The sequence below is a fragment of the Choloepus didactylus genome, chromosome 1, assembly GCF_015220235.1.
Source record: "Choloepus didactylus isolate mChoDid1 chromosome 1, mChoDid1.pri, whole genome shotgun sequence".
NCBI lineage: Eukaryota > Metazoa > Chordata > Mammalia > Pilosa > Megalonychidae > Choloepus > Choloepus didactylus.
Genome location: NC_051307.1, coordinates 221,336,675 through 221,359,307, shown reverse-complemented (window position 1 = coordinate 221,359,307; position 22,633 = coordinate 221,336,675). Strand labels below are relative to the sequence as shown.

Below are 22,633 nucleotides of genomic sequence, written 5' to 3'. Positions count from 1 at the left end.
AGAATTTTCACACACTGTATCAGAATAATGAGAAGGTGGACAGAGCTGCTTGTATTAAGCATAAACATGAAAATAAAGAAACAGAAATAACATGGTGTCTGTTCTACGTAGTGAAGGAAAGAGAAAAAAAAGCAGTGAGACAGAAATAAAAGCATAATACATAACAGACAAATAATCCCTTTTGGAAAAACATATATCTCAAGAAATAGAAAAAAAGAATTCCCTGGAAGAGCTTCCTGACATAGAAAAACTTAAGAAGAGTATTAATTCAGGTAGAAAACAAAACAAAAAAAAAAAGAATATCAATGATTGACTGACTACAAAATAGAAGAAGAAAAGGGAGATAAGGAAACTAAAGGCCAGAAAAACAATATTTAGTAACTAATAAAAAATCAGAAATGATAATGAATCTTAAGCATATTACAATGCACACAATGAATGAAGGGTGGGGGCGGGAGTCGATAAAGAAATTAAAGCAAGTAGAGAGGAAATAATAAACATGGAGGACAAAGACAATCTAACACAAGAATAATTGGTGTCCCAAAGTAGGGAAACCAAGAACTGTAAATTAAAGTTATTTTAAAATTTTAATAAGAAAAAATATCATCAAATTGAATGTGGAATCATGCCAAAATATGGAAAGGAATACTGTATTCCAGGAGATATCAATAACAAAAATTGATTTTTTAAATATGTAAGTTTCTCAACTTCAATGATTGAAGAGACAATCCTTCAGGTGTCCTTACTGAACTTTTAAATGACAGAATGCATAGGAGAAACAATCATACTGGACTTACACTTCTTCTCAGCCAATTTTAATACCAAAGATGATGAAACAAAATATGCAAAATTCTTAGGGACAGAAAGTGTTACCCAAGAATATCTTACCCAGTGTGCCAGTTTGAATGCATTCTGTCCCCCAGAAAAAGCCATATTCTTTGATGCAATCTTGTGTGGGCAGACCTATCAGTGTTAATTAGATTGTAAATCTTTGAGTGTTTCCATGGAGATGTGCCCCACCCAACTGTGGGTGATGACTCTGATTAGATAATTTCCATGGAGGTCTTACCCCACCCATTCAGGGTGGGTCTAAATTAAATCACTGGAGCCATATAAATGAGCCAACAGAAGGAACTCAGTGCAGCTGAGAGTGACATTTTGAAGAGGAGCTACAACCAAGAGGGACACCTTGAAGAACACACTGAAACTGAGAGAGAAGCTGCAGATGAGAGACAGTTTGAAGACGGCTGTTGAAAGCAGACTCTTGCTCCAGAGAAGCTGAGAGAGGACCAATATCCCAAGTGCAACTAAGAGTGACATTTTTGAGGAACTTCAGCCTAGAGAGGAATGTCCTGGGAGAAAGCCATTCTGAAACCAGAACTTTGGAGCAGACACCAGCCACATGCCTTCCCAGCTAACAGAGGTTTTCCAGACACCATTGGCCATCTTCCAGTGAAGGTACTCGATTGTTGATCTGTTACCCTGGACACTTTACGTCCTTAAGACTGTAACTGTTTAACCAAATAAACCCCCTTTTATAAAAGCCAATCCATCTCTGGTGTTTTGCATTCCGGCCGCATTAGCAAACTAGAACACCCAGCCAAATGTCTAAGTTAAATGCACAGAAATTCTCCAGTATGAAAGGATTTAAGGAACAGAATACTCCTAGATCTTTTTCAAAAAATGACTAGCTGAACAATGAATGGAGAAAGCATAGGGAAAAAAAAAGTATTGGAGATCACCGAACATACATACTTAAGGAAATTTTGCTAAATAATTATGGTAAATCTTGACAATGGAAGATTTAAATATAACAAATAAATATTGGGAGATGGACAAGTAGAGTTGGTGGTGGGAGAAAGTGTATGTTAATTTACTGGTCTTCTCTGCTTTTAGTCAATGATACATACCTAATAAACATTCTCACTTCTAGGAAAGTATTTTAAGGATATAATCAGACAAATATGTAAAGATGTATGCAGGAGCAGTTTTGTCAAAGTATTGTCTGTGAGAGAGAAAAATTGGAAACAACGTAAATGTGTTCGTGTATGTATACATAGAAAATTGATCATAAGGATATAAACTAATATGTAATTGTGGATAAAACAGGTGATTTTGTATTCTTTGCATTTAACTTAGTGGTTCTCGCTAGTTAATCTCCTTCATTTTACATTGCAGAGTTGCAGAATAAATGCTCACTTTAGTCTTAGTCCTTGAATTGGAATAATTAGGTTATGCCTCTCAATAGTATTATTTCATGGATATGTCCCCTAATTTTGTCCAATATAAACAACTTACTTTTTTCAACAATGTAAGTTATAATTATTGATAGTGTGTTTCATGTTATTTTGAAACTCTTAAACCCTTGAAGCATGATGTCTAAAATTTTGGTATTTGAAAGTATGCCACGTTGCATTCCACTGATGAATGTCAAAGAGTACATTGAGCTGTGTTGAGGTGTTGCGCAGAAATAAAAACTTGATGTTTAGGAAGAGGCACAGTGTAAGAATAAGCAAGCACCTAAGAAACATAACTTGTTAAAGGGAATGACGGAACGTTGCCCCGTGAGTATGTAAAAGGGCATGCTCAGGGCAGCCAACAGTTCTTGCCCAGCAGCAGCAGAATGCTAGAGGAAACCAACTGCTGCTCAAAGTTTTCATCACACTAGTGCCCAAGTTTCATTCATGGCTGGTGTGCTTTAGCTTCTGAGTCTTGTCAACCTTTGATACATGGTATCTAAAATTCTAGTATTTGAAAGTGTGCCTTGAACACAAAACCTCTTCATGATCACTGTGCCAAGATACACCATTTTGAAACAAGGCTTGAAAAATACAGGTAATTAAATTTAATTGAAACAAATGTTTATTTAACATCTGCTCTTCCCACACAACATGGCAACCTCTTGGAGAAAACAGATTAAATAATGACAGCCTCTCTACTCAAGAAGTGGATAACCCAGATGTGATTAGAACTACTAACGAACTTGAACAGGACTTGGAGAAGTGATGGAAAATAAAATACTAGAAAACCTGACAGGAATTTCCTGTACATGATAATCAGACCATATTTTCATGTAATGTTTATGTAAATGTCAGAGATTTCATGTCTTTCTGGGTAGATTTTTATACTGAAAAGATTTTTCAGAGCTTTAGATTGGTTTAAAAGTTAGTAATTTATAAATTTTAAAACTTACTTCTCACACTTACAGATCTTATTCTATTTATAAATCTGTCCAATTTTAACAAATCATTTTTAAGGGGATTCACGTTTAGGTCTATTTCCAAACTTAAACTCCTTTAAGCCTTCAAACTGCCTGTATAAATTTAACACATCCATTTTCTTTTCAAGTGTTTTCAGTTTTATGGCAAGCTATCCCAAAACAGCCTAAGTAGTTCTCATAAATCTAACAAATTAAATTAAAATTAAAAATAGTCATTATTAAATTCTTTTAAATATCCTGATATTGTTTGTATACTTAGTAAGATTTCAATTTAAAATACCAAGACTTTATCAAGTGCTCAATCATACATATTAACCTGGAAACACGATGCTGACGTGTTAAACTAAACATTTCAGGTGCATAAATTACCATATTTTACCCAAAAATATTGAACATTTGAGTGTCAAACATTTCTATACCTAACTTGAATCTCCCTGGGCCAACTGAAGTTCACAATAGCTGATGACCTTGGCCTGGACTCTGATGACAGTAGTCTCATCAGCTTCACAGGTGGGACTCACTGAACCCTTAGCATAGTTGAAAATAAAGATTATGTAACATCAATTCAGTGGCCCTCATAGCCCACGTAGTCACATTTGGATCTATTGTTGGAAATCAGCAACTCCCTGCCCAGATGCTGTCATTACTTGATTGGATTTGGTATTCTTTGTCTCCAAAGTTAAAGGCTTTTTACCTTACTCTTATGAAATTTGAACTTGATAGAATCTTGATTTTTCCTATCTTCCTTCCAGTATTGTAGGACCACATAACTCATACAAGCATTAAAATGATATCTATTAGATCCTGCAACTCTCAAAACTAGGTCTGATACTTTATTCACAGTTTCTAAAGGCATATATGTACCAACAGCTTAGATAGTGCCATTTTGTGTGCTACCTTCAATGATAACTTGTGATAACACCAGGAGGTAGGAAAGGCAGCTACACATTTTTGTCCATGTCCAAGAAGTCAAAAGTCCATCAATTCTTCAAAATTCTTCGAAAATAACATAACAGGGCCATTCTTCTTGTCTTGGTTTGGCTCACTCACATTTCTGAGGATCAGCTGACTGATCGTTGATCTAGGTTGGCTTTGGCTGGGACATCTGGGCCTTCTGTGTGTCTCCTCCATCAGCAGTCTAGCCAGGGCATGTTCTCATTATAATCACAGAGGAGCAGGAGCAAAACCAAAAATATGCAAGCACTTTTTAGGCCTCTCTTTGCATCACAAGTACTAACATTTCATTGGCTAAAGCAAATCACGTGTCCAAACTGAGACCCAAGATACCATAAGTATACTTTACTTCTTGATGGGAGTTGTTTAACAACCCAGCCAAAAAGCATGGACATTGGTTCCCTAAGTTAATCAACCTATCACAGAGAGGTGAGCAGAGACCAGACCATGTTGGACCTTGGAGGTCCTGCCAGAGATGTCAAGTTCCACAGAGTTGTCCATTTTAAGTCTGGGGTACAAATATGCCTCATCAATCTTTTCAGTCAAGACTTTGAAAATATCCCATCCCATCTTTTGCATCATTTTCCTTTTCCGACAGCAGGCTACTGGGGTAGACCACATAACCCCTTGTTGGGGATTGAGTCATCTCCCCACCAAAAGACACATTCAAATCCCAATCCCGGTCCTGTGGATATGAACCCATTTGTAAATAGGACCTTTTTTAGATGCTATTATTAGTTAAGGCATGATCAAAGTGAATGAGGGCAGGCCTTATTTCACTATGGCTGACATCCTTAAAAGCAAAGGAATTTGTACACAGAAATAGAAGCCAGAGAGGGAGAGAGAGAGAGAGAGAGAGGTTGCCACATGTTGGAGGATTGATATCAGCACAATGCCACAGACTTTGGAGAAAGCATGGCCTTGTGGACACCTTAATTTTGGACCTCTAGTCCCCAAAACTGTGAGCCAATAAATTCCTGTTATTTAAGCCAACCAATGTGTGTTATTTGTCCTAGCAATCCTGACAGACTAAGACACCCCTGTCTTGAGACCTCTGTATGTGCCATGTTCATGGTTCACAGTTTCTGTGTTTCTATTTCTCTTCCCACACTGCTAGACTTTGCATTTAATGTACATTTTGCATTCCTGTGAGAAACTCAAAGTGATTTATACTCCATGCACTAAATAAGCTGTCCAATACTCCTTTGAGATAGTTATACACCACAATAGATGGTAATAGAGCTCTATAATAGAAAAGTGTAATTACCATTTATAGATACAGCCCAGAGAGGCACCAAGAGGTTCTTGAGTGATTTTTTTGAGCATCTCGGAACAAGTCTAAGAATGAACAGTCAGACCCCAGAGTCCTGACTTCTAATCTAGACTCTATTATAGTGACTCTATTCTCTGTTTTTGTTGTTGTTGTGTTTTCTTTATTCTTTTTCTGTATGTGTGCATTTTATTTATAAGAAAATCTTGTATGTAGTTTCTTCTATCTGGAGATAAGGGAATTCATCTGTTTTATGCTACCTTATCCTAATGCCAGCAATCTGAGGGAATCGTGGAGTTGTTTTTCTAACAAATGAGACAGAGAGAGAAAAAAGAAAAGGTGTAGTCCCCAATGCATACTCCAGTGGGAAAAGAACAAGCAATACAATATGCTTCATCAATAAATCGGAGTAACAAGTTGTTTTGGATCCTATAGTCTTGTGTTGCATGAAAAATCATTATAAGAATCTATGACTCCAATCTCAGGTATTATTATGAAAAAAAGGTAGTTTCATGTACTTAAAGTAAAAAATTGAAAACTCACATGGGGATAAACTGATATCTCATATACCAAAGTAAATGCAGATAAGAGGGGGGGATGGGGAGGCATGTTAGACACTTGACATTGGTGGTATTGTCTGATTCTTTATTCTACTTTGATTTAAGGTTATTTTTCCTTTTGCTGCTTCCTAGCTGTCATTTTTTTTTTTTCCTCTTTTCTTTTACCTCTCTACCTTCTTTGACTCTCCCTCCTGCCTTGTGGAAGAAATGTAGATGCTCTTATATAGATAGTGGTGAAGGTGGTGAACACATAAATGTATGACCATGCAGAAAACCATCAATTATTTACTTGGGATGGACTGTATGGTCAGTGAACAAAACCATATTAAAAAAAAAATGGGTTGATGACAAAACCTCGAGGGCAATATACTGAGTGAAATAAGCCAGACACATAAGGACAATTATTGCAGGGTCTCACTGATAGGAACTAATTATAATATGTAAACTCATAGACGTGAAATATAAGGTACTAAGATATAGGACGAGGCTTAAGAATGGGGAGTGGTTGCTTAGTATGAGCAGAATGTTCAATTAGGATGAACTTAAATGTTTGGAAATGAACAGGGGTGTCGGTAGCAAGATGTGAGAATAACTAACAGCGCCGAATGGTGTGTGAATGAGGTGGAAAGGGGAAGCTCAGAGTCATATATGTCACCAGAAGGAAAGTTGGAGGTCAAAAGATGGGAATGTATAAAACTGAATCCTATGGTGGGCAATGTCCATGATCAACTGTACAAATACTAGAAATCGCTTCCATGAACCGGAACAAATGTATGACAATACAATTAGAAGTTAATAATAGAGGGGCATATAGGGAAGAACTATATACCTATTACAAACTATATACTACAGTTAGTAGTATTTCAACATTTTTTCATAGGCAGTAACAAATGTACTATACCAATACTATGAGTCAACAATTGAGGGGGGTTGGTTAGGGACAGGGGAGGATTAGAGTTTCCTTTTCTTTTTTTCTTTTTTCATCTTTCACTTTATTTCTTGTCTGGAGTAATGAAAAGTTTCTAAAAATTGAACAAAAATTAAGTGTGATGGATGCACAGCTGTATGAGGGTACCCAGGGGCAAGTGATTGCACACTTTGGATCTTTGGATAATTGTATGGTATCTGAACAATCTCAATAAAAATGAAAGAAACAAAAACTGGTATCTCAGAGCATGTCACCCACCAAAATCTATGTAATTGTACCACTGAAATTTTTTTAATGTTAAAGGTTGATTTTTCTAGGATATTGTTGCTAAAATCACTTGGACAAATTAATGAAAACTTTCACAAAATTATTTTTTAATACATAAGTTCAACTACCTGCTAATGTACTTGGAAAATTGAGCAGCATAGATTATACCTGTTCAATCCTGAAGTATATTTGAGGGTTATATTTAGCTAGATAACTTGTTCAAGAAATTTACTTATTTGATTAAGGCATTTGAAGAGCCATGGGCAAAAAGAGAATATGTAATCAGAAATTATCTTTAGATTTGCCAGAAATCTTGGTTTCTTAATTAGATGGGGAGTGGCCCATTGGTCCTCTCTCATTAGACCAATGATGTGACATCACTTACGAATCCTGCTTATTGTTCAGTACTTTGATGAGAAAGAGGCAGACAGTTCAGAAAATTTTATGCTTGTTATCTTGGCATAGCCTTTCCATCTCTGGCTCCTGAAGCACATTTGCCATCCATGAGAGGAGGCTACTCAGATTATTCCATTCTGGTTGGGAAGAAAAGCAGGAATTTTGCATTGCATCCCCATGTTTAAAATGAAATTAAGAAACTGGTTACAGTATGCTATGTCTGTTATGACACTTTGGCTCCAAGTCATAGAATAGTCTTTTAAGAGCTGACTAAACAATATGGACTTTATTATCTCACATAGAATCTAAAGGCAGGGCAGTTCTGGGATGATTACTTCAGGGACTCAGCAATGTCCTTTGTCCTTGTCAATTTCTCTGATTCTTTTGTCTTTGCTGTCATGATCCTAATATGGCTGCCACAGCACCAAGCATCACATCTTCAGATAGTGTCGCAAGGCAAGAAGGGGCATTTCTTGAGTGGTAACCCTTCCTAGGAATGTAGAAAACTTTCCTAGAAGACTTCTAGCAAAATTTCCCCTTTTGTCTCATTGTCCTATTCAAGAATAGGGCAACTAGCCTCTTATCAACTAGCAAGAGATTACCTCAATTTTCAGATTAATAAGTTTTCAATATTTGTAGTATTATCTCTTCCATTTTTGCTCCTATTATTATCTATTTTTAAAAAATAGTATTCCTTGATTTTGTCTTTAAATATCCTTTTAATTTTGAAGTTGTTAGTCTCCCTCTATAAAATAAATTTCTTCAGGAGTGAATTTTGCTTACAAAAATATCAGTATTTTACTTTTTTATTTTTCTTGTTTTATCTTCCCTCCCTCTTCCTTCCCCTCCTTCCCCTCTTCCAGTTGCCTACACTCAGCTGCTGGACACTGAGCCATTATTCTATCACTTGGGGCCCCTGCTCCACTTACACATCAGGGATATTGGTTCAGTTTCCATTCAGGCAGCCCTGCTTTTGTCCTCTTATCCCCTGAGGCTTATAGGTTGTTTAAAGCCTTAGTTCCAAGTAGTGGCATGCAAAATTTTTCCCCTAGCTTCTCTATCCCTGTCCCCAATGTGAATCTGACTCCAATTGTCTCTTTTGTGCATCTCTTTTAGTCCCTGTTAATGCAGAGAAGCCTAGCTCTAGGCAGTCACTGCCCACTTCCAGGCGCAGGGTCCCACAGGCCTGCAGCTTCAACTCTGTTTATTACTTTGTATTTCTGTTCTATTTTTAGTTCAAGATACATTTATCTTACTTTTGAGTCTTGGAATAACATATTGCTTTTCTTTTCTCATATTCTGCCTGTCATTGTTTTTTGCTTAGCGGGCAAGAGATTGCACAAATATTTAAATCTAAGGAGTCCCCTTACACAGAAATCCCCTAAACATTTTATAGCATTATCTCATTTATTCCTCCTGCTACCCTTGAGGGAGACATTACAATTACAGTTTTACCCATGAAGAAATTGAGCCTCAATGAAATTAAGCAACTTTCCCAAGGTTACACATATAGTAAGTCAAACAGTCAGAATTTGGACCTAAATTTTTATGACTCTGGAGCACAAGATCTGAACTTCTGAATCTTGAGAGAGGGAGACAGTGAAGACACAAATAAGAAGGAAGTGAATAATTTATGGAGGAATCCCTTAGAGGCTGTGATACGAAGAGGCAGTGGAGGGTGTGGGAAGGTGTGGGAGGGCAGGATAGGTCTTCGCTGGAGCCAGGAGAAATGGAACACAGAGAAAGTGGGAGTACAGAGAGATTCTAAGGTGGAGAAAACCTTGGCTGAGGAAGCTCAGGTTGATATGCAAGTTGTTATTAAATTAGAAGATGTGGTTTTCTACTTAGAGAGGGAAGGGCTAGGAATGAGTAGGTGAGGAGTGGAAATGTAAAACAATCACTCTAAGAGATTTGATGAAGAATCTGGAAATAGAAATTTTAATCCATTTGGACTTGGTAAATTTAAAGAACCCAAAACAACAAATGTGGAAATCTGGATCCAGGAAAAGTCATTTTACCAATTGTGTCTTCTCTCTGATATCCAGAGCAAGATGATGGGGACTTTTGCCAGACTAGACACAGTTGCCGGGGTGCTCTTTGTCTACGTGGCAAATGCTTTCAAAGATGACCTATTAATTACTTATGTTTCTGTACTCTTCATTTCCTCTACTCATAATAAGAGCAATTACTCATACTACAGTTTGCCTGAGAGGGTCTTACTTTATACCTTTTTGTCATGGCCCAAAGGTGCTTTTGCTCCTGAGAGACCAAAGAAGATACCAGGCACGGTCTGAAGCATGAGCTTTTATTCAGGGCTTACTTACAGAAATAGAACGGGAAGTCAGTCAAGCTGCTCTGAATGAAGTCAGGAGCTGCTCTGCATAGTGGCCAGTTCAGAGCTCGGTGTGAAAGTTTTCTGCACTTTGTGGGGAATGGCCAGTTACAGAGGCTTGAGTCAGAGACATTCCAATGGGTATGAGGGCATAAGCCTGGGACGGGGGTCTTGTGGCATAGGGAAGGATTGATTGTATTCAGCAGGAAAGAGGAGAGGATTATAGGTTACCTTGTAGATAACAACAAGAGTGATGGTAAATAGGGAGTTCAGTAAGGACGTAAGCTATAGATTACATTTAGTACAGGGGCCTGGTTTTACAAGGAGGGTAGGTTAAACCTTCCTGACCCAGGTCACGCAAGCTGCTGTGTGTGCATTCCCCAAGGCCCTTAGGGAAGGCCCTGGGCCCGGGGTTCCCACACTTTTGTTCCTCAGAAATTTTTTAATAGCACCCCTGTTACTCTCAAAAGTGTCCTGATTGTACAATGAATTATATGGTCCCCCTAATATTAGCTAATTATTCATGTTTATATGCTTGGTCTGTGATCAACATTTTACACACTTAGTCTTATTTCATTCTCACATCTACCACATGAGACAAATTACGATTCCCGTTATACAATTTATTATTTCAGTCAGTGTGAATGTTTATTAAGTGCCCCCCATGTGCTAGGTAATGTATTAAATGTTGGAGAGTGAAGTACAAGCTCAGATAATGTCCTTGCCTTTATGAGCTTCAGATTGAGTAGTAATGAAGAGACTGCAATTGAGCGAAGTTGGGTTACTTGATCAAGAGCATGCTGTTTGAGAAAAACCAAGATTTTACCCAGTTCAGTTTGACTTCAGAGCCTGTTTTAACCACCACCTTGCTTTTAGTTTTAATAATGATAAATATTTTGAATTATGCATGATTGAATGATCCAGGCAGCTTTATAAATTCTAAAACTTATTGATGTGTCTTATTTCAGTAGCGGATCAAAATAACCCACCCAACAGTGGGTTTTGGTGAAAATATTTGATGACAAATTTTTAATCTCAGTATACATTGCCATCTGGCCTAATTGTCATTCTATTAAAGGTTAACAATGATTAAAACAAAATTGCCCCCTTAGAAAGACTGTACTTGTATGAGGATTACCTGCCAAAGGCATTAGAGACCTTTTTATGGGACTTTTGTCAATATTGATTTTTTTCTACTATAAAAACAAGTGCATATGATTTTCTGTAGCATAGAACATGCATAGAACCCTTTAAAATTCTGTCATTTTACATAATTGCCTTTTCACAGATTATAAAAATTACAGTATTCAGACTATCTGTCAATACCTTTTTTTCCTCAATTCTTTCCTTCTAGCTGTTCTAAAACCCTAGCAACTAAGAAGAAGAAAATTATATAGAGATTCAGTATTCATAATCCTTTGTTAAATTCCATCCTGTCTGTTGCTACCCCTTCCTCTAGTTTAATCACTTTCTTGATCTTCAGGGATGTCTAGGCAGTGACCACCCTAACCTGTTCATGTTGAAAAGGGGTGTCGACTTCATGAGAAAAGGGGACACATCTGGTTGATGTTCTTGAAGAGGCTATTGTCTCTGGGTTTGGGGACTTAGCTGGCATAGAAGTTCTCTGAAGCATTTATGTTTCTGAGGAATTAACTAGTGAGTGAAACCTTTATAGAGTCTCATAGGCATCCAGAGATTCATTAAGGTTTTCGGGACTATTGTTGACTTGGGCTTATCATCTTCATCAATAACTGTTTTTTTTCTTAACAGAAAGAATTTAACATAAAATATTGTCAACCAAGTGTTAGAGAAATGAAAAGGGAAAAGGGGAATACTGAGATATCATGAAGGTAACAACTGCTGGAAACAACCACCACTCCTAGGCCAGGGAAACAAAGGGAAAGGGTTGGAATAACTAATATATACAACTTTGGCAAAGGAGCCTCCTCAAGCTGGAACCTTCTGAGTGCAAGTTGCTACTTGGTTCGTGCTGATGGCTTCAAGGTCTCAGGAGGCCCATGACCTTGACGTCTAAGGATGGGACTGCTTGGCCAGTGCTAGTACATCAGGAACTGAGAAGAGACCGCTGAGAAGGGGACACTGCTTGGCTGGCGAGGGTGTTTCAGAGCTTCGTGGAAGAAACCCATGGAGCTGAGACCAAGACTCAGAGAAGAGGCCATACTTGACTGGTACACGTTCACCAGGAGCCTGAGGAGGGGTCTCGTGGAGCTGGGACTCAGAGTTGGAGGAAGAACCCAGCTGACTTGCCTATTCCTCTGAATGGCAGGAGGTCACTGGTTCTAGGAGTGTGAGCAAACTGCAAACTGGATCCAACTGCTGCTTCAGGAAGGCTCTCCACTCCATAGAGCGGAATTGCTGCTGGGTGATGCTGGCAGGAACAGGAAGTAATCAGGAGCGGGAGGAGCAGACCCCATCTCCCTCCTGCAGCCTTGAAGCCTCCCCCTAACAACTCCCTCGGCAGAACCCAACCAAGAGCAGCTGACGGGTCAGACACGTGGTTGCAGAGTCTCAGCCCCAGAATCACGAGGCAGAGATTAGAAGGGTGGGTTTGCGGCTGAGAGAAGGCAGCTTAATAACCATCACACTTCTGGAGAATAGTTTGTTCAAGATTACTTTCCACTTTATAGCTCAAGTTTTCTGATGTCTATAGAGTAGAAAATGCAAAGGAGGCCCTTTAAGATCTTGTCATTTTACATAATTGCCTCTTTACAGATTATAAAAATTACAGTATTCAGAGTGTCCATCAATACACTTTAAATATTGACTGTAAGACATTGAACATACAAAACATTAAAAAGAAAAGTAAAAGTCAATCCTTTTGATAGTCTTTTATCTTAGTGTTTATTAATTTTATCTTTTAGTGTTTATTAATTTTCGTAATCAGAATAATGGTGATAACATGGAGATGTTAACAGCAGTTTGGGGGTTGTATGAAAGTGCCTTGGGTAACTTCCTGAAAGAGGCCTGAAATAGGAAAATGGAAAGGTAGCCTGTTATTAGTCATCAACCCCCTATCCAGGAATGGTGGGAATTTCATTTAATAGCCTCATAAAAGCATTTTTTAAATACTTTCCCAGATAGCTAGCAGGGCACAGTTCATCTCAGTTAAAGTAATTTTGCAACATCTGTGCTATGGTTTATGTGTGTTAAATGTGCTTTTTCCGCTTATATGTTGTTGCATTATTCTATCAATTCACTAAAATAAGGAAATGTTGAAAACAGTAATGAAAAAGTAAAGTTATTTACTTTTTATTATTTACTAAAGCCTACATTAAAATTGTAAGCATAAAGAGTGAATACAGAATTTAAACCTGTATTTGCTGGGACAAGCAAATTTACAGATGTGAGGAGACTACTCAAGCAGCCAAAATAGCAAAATGTATCAATGAAAATGCAAGGAAGAACATCTGACAGTTGGATTTTATTGGACAATAGATAGTGCAATGCTCAATGCATTCTCAGTTTTTTTTAATAATGGTGCCATAAAGGATTTTTGCTTTTTATCCTTTTCAAATAATATGTTGGTAAACTAATTGTGTTTTCTCAGGGAAAAAAAAAAAAATAGCAGAGTTTCCAGTACAGAATTGATGAATTGAGTTGATAAGAGTGGAGAAGAGAACAAAAGTACAGAAGTGTCATTCAGAGTTGATTTCTCATGGCAGAAGCAGCAGTGTCAGAGGCATAGTACCTGTAGAGAAAGCTGTGTGAATTTCCATCACAATTGCTCCATCAGATGACACTGTTGGCTGTTATGTAATGGCCATTATATAATGCAAGTGGCATGCCCTGTGGATTAGAAAGTACCATTGTGTGAGTTGGCAGATGTGTTTACATCACAATTGGGTAAGATGTCTATGATATCTCAGCATATGCCTAGTATATCTAAAAGAGAGAAGTGCTTAACGACTTTGTTTTGTTTACCATTGAACATCCATTCTACGAAAAAGATATTTTCTTTGGTTGATGGTCATTCCAAAGCTATGAGTAGAATAGAAACTTATGTTGGTACCAGTACTGAAGGAACACCAACTACATATGAAGCATTAAAAGATTTTGCATTAAAGGAGTTGTGCCTGATTGACAAGCCACTGCTTTATTTACAGAGAATTACTAGTAGTCAATAATATGTCTCTGGAGCTTGATTCAGTATTGAAGAAATAGTTAAAAAAAAAAAAATGTGAATACTATTGTGATGATTAGGTTCATGTGGCAACTTGGCCAGGTGATAGTGCCCAGGTGTCTGGTCAAACAAGCACTAGCCTAACCGTTACTGCAAGGACATTTGTGGCTGGTTAATAAACCAGAAGGTTGGTTTATTAAATCATCTTTCAATTGGCTGCAGCTGTGACTGATTACATCAACAAAGGGTGTGTCTTCTGCAATGAGAGAATGCAGTCAGCTGGATTTAATCCAATCAGTTGAAGACTTTTAAGCGATAAAGAAAGAGGATCTTCACTTCTTTGACTAGCCAACGAAGTGTTTCCTGAGGAGTTCATCGAAGACCTTCATTGGAGTTGCCAGTTCACTGCCTGCCCTATGGAATTTGGACTTGTGCATCCCCACAGTTGCATGAGACACTTTTATAAAATCTCATATTTACAGATATCTCTTGATTCTGTTTCCCTAGAGAACCTTAACTAATACAACTATTCAATCATGGCAACTGATTTTAACTCTTTACAGAGTACCATGTGAAGAAATGTGTAGCCATTTCAGAACTCTATACTTTTCCATACTGAAATACAACTGCTGTTGATGAAAAAGATGCTTGCATGAACTTTTAAAATGATATATGATAATTTTAAAACACATTTCTTTATTACACTGATGATGCCACTAAAGACTCTTTCTGTGGTTTCAGACAGCTTGCCCAAGTGGCAGATTTTAGTGATGTATTCAGAATTTGAATGCATGCACCCATCACTTCAAGAAAACATCGTAATTTTTTATAAATAAAGTTAAAAAACAAACAAAAAAGAAAACATCATTATTATTTTGTTGTTGGAAATAAGACATCAGGATTTCTTAAGGAGAACAAATTGCAGCGCAAACATCCGTCTTCAAAAGATTGATTCTTTTCAAATGCTTGATGCACCCCATCCCTCTCCCACTCCTACCCCCATCTTGGAAGGAAGCTTGACTTGTTACCAGCTATGGTTAAAAATTGCATCCAAAAGTTGCAATAGCGAAAGGAAAAATATTTTCTAGAACCCAAAGCAACCAGAATGGATTAGGACTCCATTCACTGTGATCTTCAGGTTAAACTTTCAATCATTTAACATTTGAGTGTGATATGATTATCACAGGGACCCTGCAAGTCGACTGGCAATGGGGAAGGATGAAAAATCCTCAGACAAGAAAGGGGGGACAGCAAATAATTGTGGAAAATAATACAGTCTACCGCACTCTTATGTGTAGTGTAAGTAAACATAAATGTAATTGAACAAGATTTCACAAATTAATAATTACTCTTACTATTTTTGGTGCATTCTGATATTTCCTATTCTGTTCCTTTTTTTTTTTTAATTTTTTTAGAGCTTGTTGTAGCAAACTAAATTGAATATTTGACCCACTAATGGTTACCATTAACATTTGGAAAAGCTCTGCTCTAATGGCCTAAGCAAGTTCATGCAGTTTCCAGAATGTCGCAGTGAGAAAGTGAATGAAACTCAACAGTTGGTTTCTTACTATTGAATGAGACATGCCCATGTTTCTCGATTATATATTCAAGGAATATTCCAGTTTGCTATGCTGCTGTTTTGCAAATCACAAGAAATGGATTGGCTTTTATACAGTGGGTTTATTTGGTTACAAAGTTACAGTCTTAAGGCTGTAAAGTGTCCAAGGTAAGGCATCAGCAATAGGGTACCTTCGGTGGAGAAAGACTATTGGCATCAGGATAACCTCCGTTAGCTGGAAAGGCACATGGCTGCTGTCTTCTTGCTCCAAGGTTTTGTTTCAAAATGACGTTCTCCAAAATGTCTGCATCAGCTTCCAACAGCCATCTTCAAAATGTCTGTCTCAGCTGCAGCTCTCTGAAGTCCTTCTGTTTCTGAGCTTTTATAGTTCTCCAGTAATTAAATCAAAACCCAAGCTGAATGGGTGGGGCCACACCTCCATGGAAACAATCCCATCAACAGGTCATATCCTAATCAACACTAATATGTCTGCCCCCACAAAGATTGCATCAAACAACATGGCTTTTTCTGGGGGACATACTATAGCCAAACCGACACAAGGAGGTATGACAGAGAGGGTAAAACACTAGAGTAAGAAGAAGGAGAGTTTGGTCCTGGCTGGGCTGCTGACTGGCTGTATGATTTGTGGGCAATTCATTCACTCTTTCGAAGCCTCTGTTTCTCCATCTGTAAAATGGGGACAACAGCATCTGCCTAGATTACCTCAGGTGATAAATGAACATATATAGTGCCTGGTACTCTTTTAGGCACTTGTCATTTACTAACTCATTTAACCCACAAAAAATGACATTCTAGACAGATAGTATCACATCCTCATCTACAGAAGAAACTGAGGCACAGAGAAGTTAATGATTTGTAAGTGGTAGGTCCAGGGTGCAAAGCCAGCTGCGCACTCCATACTCTCAACTATTTTGTTATTCAGCCTCTGTCATGGAATAGAACACTTTAAGTGTGTGAAACTGCCTTTAAAATTGTGCTGTATTGTTCTTATTGTTCTTTCTCTGGGAAACTAATGGTCTATTGTTTACTTTTCAAAGTATGACTGGCAAAAATTGTGTGTCCAGTAACACTGGAATCGGCAACAATTCTGATGGGCAGATGTCTTGGTCCCAAGTCAGGGAACGAAAGCCAGATGTAGCTTTGTATTTAGTTTTGGCATATCTGCTGGTCTGTTGGGCTCTCCCCTGAGGCAGAGAGAAAACCAGTAATTTAGGCTGAGATAACATGACTGTACATTCACCTAATAAAAATAAATGGCTGGGCTCGCTGCTCATAGACCCCAAATGCTAGATTATTAAAATTCTACCCAGTTCAGCTTTTGGTATATTAATCTTGCTAGAGCATACAAGTAAATGAGGTCTATCATTTGTCCTGTAAGTTTATATTCCTGATCCCCACAATGTAATCACTTTCCTATATTGCTTTTTTAAAAGGCTTATTTACAGTGACATCCAATATTTGCCACGGTGCGGTCATTCCTTCAGGAAAAAGACTAAATCTGTGTTACATTCCTTTTTCTTCTTCTTGTTTTAAAAAACCAATTCTGTCAGGTTCAAAATGAAGCATGTGAGAAAACACACTGTATTGAGAGAACCTACAAAGGCTTGAATACAAGAATATTTATTCCCTATTTTCTGAAGAATTATTCTAGGGAAGAAACGTTGCCTTATATCCAGATTAATTTCATCTTTCTAGATTCAATAATATAGCTAAGGGTCTTTATCCCCCAAATAGAGATGTATTTTGGGGCCCATTTATGACCAAATATGTTGATGCCTCTTTGCCCACCTAATAGAGGAATACTTTCCAAAAATTAAATCTTCTTTTTAAAAGAAACTGATTACAGTGGATAAAATAATTAGTATTTACCAAGGCTATCAAAATGTTAGTGCCATCACTTGGCATTGATATTTTATCAAGTGGAATCATAACCAAGTAAAATCTAAAATCACTTGGTATTTCTTTTTTTTTTATTATTACCTTTTTAAAATCAGCTTTGAGATGTAATTAATATATAAGTAAATAAAAGTTCTTTAATTTCAAATGAATTTATTGCATTAGCGACAATGCAATCCAATTCAATGTTTGAATTCTGGCAAAAGTGTATAATAATGTAACCACCACAAAAATCATGATGTCAAACATTTCCATCACCTCAAAATTTTCCCATGTGCCCCTTTGCAGCCAATCCCCTCTCTCCAATGCTGGCCCCTGTTAATGACTGATCAGCTTATTGGTGCCATAATTTTACATTTTCTAGAAGTTCATATAAATGGAAACATACAGCATATGCTCTTTTGTGTCCGACTTCTTTCATTTAGCTTATTGCTTTAGGATCCATCCATGGTCTTGCATAAATCAGTAGTTCCTTTTTACTCCTGAATGATAGTCTGTTGTATGGAATTTGTTTATCCATTTACCAATTGATGGATAATTGGCTTGTTTCCAGTTTCTTATTATTATGAATAAATCTGAGATGAGCATTTATATATAATACTTCAGTGGAAATATGTTTTCATTTCTCTAGGGAAAGTACTCAAAGGAGGCATTGCTGGATCATTGGATAAATGTGTATTTAACTTTATAAGACACTGCCAAATTGTTTTTCTAAAGTGTCTGTAGAACTAGCAGTATATGAGATTCCAATTGTTCATCATCCTTACCGACACTTGGTATTGTTAGTCATTTTAATTTATCCATTCTAATGGTTGTAATGGTATATAACTGTCATTGTAGTTTGCATTTCCCTAATGACTAATGATATTGATTATTTTTTCTTGTGCTTATTTGCCTTCAAATATCTTTTTTGATTAAGTGTTCAAATTGTTGCCCATTTTTTAAATTAGATTTTTAGAATTCTTATTAAGAAAAGCTTTTTTAAAAAATCAGTATCTTTTTGCAAATATTTTTCCCATCCTGGACTTCCCTTTCATTTTCTTAACACTATCCTTTAAAAATGAGAATATTTTAATTTTGAAGTCAAATTTATCAAAATTTTCTTTTATGGTTTTTGCTTTTATTTTGTCCTATCTAAAAATATTTGTCTAAATCAAAGTTACAAAGATTTTTGTGTGTTTCTTCTAGAAGCTTCTCAATTATTTGTTCTTGTAGCTTTTTTGTAAATTACTTAGAATCTTCTACATGTACAATCATGTCATCTATGAATAAGGAGAGTTTTAGGTTTTCCTTTCCAGTCTATATGACTTTTATTTCTTTTCCTTGCATTATTGCATTAGCAACAATGCAATCCAATTCAATGTTAAATGAAAGCTGTGAGAGGGGACATCCCTGACTTGTTCCTAGTCTTAGGGAAAACACAATATGTAAGAATATATATTAGCTGTAGCACTTTTTTGTTTGTTTGGTTGTTTGTTTTTTGTTTGTTTTTTGATAGATGCCCCTTATCAGGTTGAGGAAGTTCTTTCTGTTTCCTAGTTTACTGAGGGCTTTTAGCATGACTAGATATTTAATTTTGTCAACTATTTTCTCTGCATCAATTGAGATGATGATATGATTTTTCTTTTTATATTTAGTTTGTTAATATGGTAAATTACTTTGATTTTTGAATTTTAAACCGACCTTGCCTACCTGTGATGAATCCCCCTGGGCCATGATGTATGATTCTTTTTATAAATTGCTAGCTTTGATTCACTAATTTTGGTTAAGGATTTTTTAATTTAGTCTATAATTATCTTTTCTGGGGGTAATGTCTTTGGTTTTGATATCAGGGAAATGATGGCCTTAGAAAATGAATTGAAAAATGTTTTCTTCTCTACAATTTTCTGATAGAGCGTATATGGAATTGGAAATTTTTTCCTTTAAATGTTTAGTAGAATTCACTAGTAAAGACTGGAGTTTTCTTTGTGGGAAGGTTTTTAACTAGAAATTCAAGTTGTCTTTTTTATTTTTTTTAGAACTGAAAGCAAAATTACTGCTTTTATGATACTGAAAGAACAAAGGTGGGTACTTTTCTTAAATCAAAGCAGCATTTGTTTTGTTTTTAAAGTGAATTTTAAAGTACATTTGAATATCAATAGATTATAAGACATTACTTTCTGCTCTGCACCTCTCATTCTCTCCAACTCTAAAGACTCACTTTTTCTTCTCAGAATGCTGTTTAAATCACTCTTTGTATGTGACTGGTTATTCCTATAACTGTGTAAATTACCTATTACTGAAATGTGAGTTCCAGTTTCCATTTAGCTGTAATGTAGTTTCATTTTATTTTCAGCTAATTTAGAAAATTTGTTCAATTTAATTGGAACAGAGTATGGCTATATGGTTGAAGGCTTCTTTTAATTTATTTATTGAGTCCTGCTAAATACTTCTGCATGTATTTTGAGGATTTTTAAATCAATCACATTCATCCTGTTTTCTCTGGAATTATAAGATTTGGGTTTATCATCTTGTCTATTTTACACTATAAAGAGAGGATTTTTGGGTCTCTGAAGTACAAAGTGATAATAGAATGAAACATGTTCTTAGTGTATACAGACCAATATCCACATTTATGTTTATTATTTTTATGTTCATATTTATGTTCATATTCATATTTATCTATCTTGGGCATATACTTACTTCCTGGAAACTACTATCCTGGCCATTGTTGTTTAGGGACCTGAGCAAATGCATCCTCTCTGAAAACTATTAGGCTGAAGTTTTTGCAGATACAGTCAGAAGGGATTGAATTCCCAACTGCATCAGTGTGGACATTATTATGGATTCTTCTTAGGCTTTATAAGCTACAGCTAGAAAGGGAGAGGATGCATGGTGTACAATAGTCTTGCCTAGCAGATAATCAGGGCCCTGGAATTAAAAGAACATGTGTGGCCTATGTGTGTTTGCCTGCAGGCTTAGATCTTTATTCATACCTAATGCCATTTCCCTTTCTTCATCAGTTGTTCCGAATATTTTTTCATACTTTTGAATTCACTCTTTCTCAAAACAGTATGGTCTTCACTAAAAAAGTCAAGGCAATTTGCTAATATTTCTCAACTTAATGTCTTCTCATAATTTATCCACATACTCACTTCTTTTTATCTTTCCACTCAATGAGAACAGTATTTATTGCTCCCCACTTGTTTATGTTTTTATTGTGCTTAACTGTGAAGTCTCTATTGGTAATTCTAGAAAAGAGTAACCTTGTATATTATATTTGCCTAGAAAGAATTAACTATTGAAGTTAAGATAACATTTAATATAGATAAAAATATAAGGAAATGTTTTGGGGGTTGCAACCTAAGATTTTTGTTTAAATCTAGTTTACTGAAGTACAATTTACGTACAATAAAATTGAAATATTCTATTGGAAATTTTAATGAGTTTTGACCAAAAAATAAGAGTTTGTAACCACCACTATAATCAAGATACAGAAGTTACATTATCCAAAATGTTCCTCCATGCCCCTTTTTTAATCAACCCTTCCCTCCACCTCCAGCCATGGACAACCATTAATCTACTTTCTGTTTCTATGTGTTCCTTTGCAATAACACCATAAAAATGGAATCATAGAGTATGTAGCCTTTTGGTTCTCACTTCTTTCCCTTAGAATGATGCATTTGATCTTCACCCATGCTGTTGCCTCTAGCAGTAGTTCATTCCTTTTTATTGCTGAATGATATTTCATTGCATAGATGTAGCAAAATTTGTTCATGCATTCATCAAGCAAAAGATAATTGGTTTGAGTGGCTCACTGAGTTATATGGTAAATGTATATTTAACTTCATAAGAAACTGTCAAACTGTTTTCCAAAATAGCTGTACCATTTTGCATTCCCACAAGCAATAGATGAGAATTGAAGTTGCTCTGCATCCTCATCAGCACTTGGTATTGTAAGATTTTTTTTTTTTTTATTTTAGCCATTCTAATAGATGTATAGTGTTATCTCATTGTGGTTTTAATTTGAATTCCCCTAATGACGTATGATGTTGAACACTTTTTCATCTGCTTATTTGCTAGCTCTTCTCTTTTAAAGGAGACTAGTCCTGATCCCATAACTACAGCTGCCTGGGCCACGGCTACCAGTTACATACCAGCTGAGGCTGGTTCCACAACCACTGACCATCGACTTACATAAATAGAGTATATAATAGTTGCTAATCATGGAAGGAGAATACAAGGAACTATAGGGTTATGAATCAGAGTGGTTAGTTCTACCTGTGGATGTCAAGGAAGATTTAACAAAGGAGGTTACTTAAGCTGAATCTTGAAGAACAAGTGGGGATTTGCCAGTGGTTCAAATAAGGTGAAAGCAATGAGAGCTAAATGGCTATTGACATTATCTGTGCAGTAAATAATATTTCAAGTAATTTACTATGTGTTTGGTGTGGCATCAATTTGAGAGATAAAGTAGACAAGTATCTAACCCTCAAGAGTAGCGTTCGGTATGGTGGAGAGCTGTGATAAGATGTTTCCTCAGCCACTTAATCTCCGTTTTTAGATTTATTCTTAAAATTAAACTCAGATTCTGTGGTTTGTAATAACTACAGTCTTTGGAATCCAATGTAACCCTTGTGTCCTGACTGCTAAGGAAACAGCCATGCCCTACACAGTCATTCTGACTGGTAGGTTTTAACTCCATCGTCAGCCTATTTAAACCAAACAACAAAAATAAAAATAACGATAGTAACAGCAATAGTAATGACTAACATCCTAATACTTAGTTTGTGGCAGGCAGGTGCTAAATATTTTATGTGGATTTTTCTCCTTTAATCTTCATAAGAACTCTATGAGATAAGTGCTGTAATTATCTCCATTGTATAGATTGGGAAACAGCTGCACCAGGCCTAAAGGTTAAAGAACAAGACTGTTCCAGGTTCCAAGGTAGCTGAAGGTATTCCATATTATGATGAAAGAGAGCAGACAGGAATCCTATCCTGGCTTGTCAGCCACCCCACAAGTTATATGACCCTCTCCTGGACTGGCAGTTTGTACCATGGGTCCCTTTCCGAAGTGACCTATAAACAAACATATAAAGAGGTGGAAAA

At 36.5% G+C, this 22,633-nt stretch overlaps 1 long non-coding RNA gene across 2 annotated transcripts in view; it reads left to right on the top strand.

Moving 5' to 3' along the window:
- Positions 1 to 22,633, top strand: part of LOC119506993 — a 108,114-nt gene that overhangs the window by 3,763 nt on the left and 81,718 nt on the right. For both annotated transcript variants that reach the window (XR_005211092.1, XR_005211090.1), the window contains exon 2: positions 19,562 to 19,606. This is a non-coding gene — a long non-coding RNA (uncharacterized LOC119506993). The remainder of the gene's footprint in view (positions 1 to 19,561; positions 19,607 to 22,633) is intronic.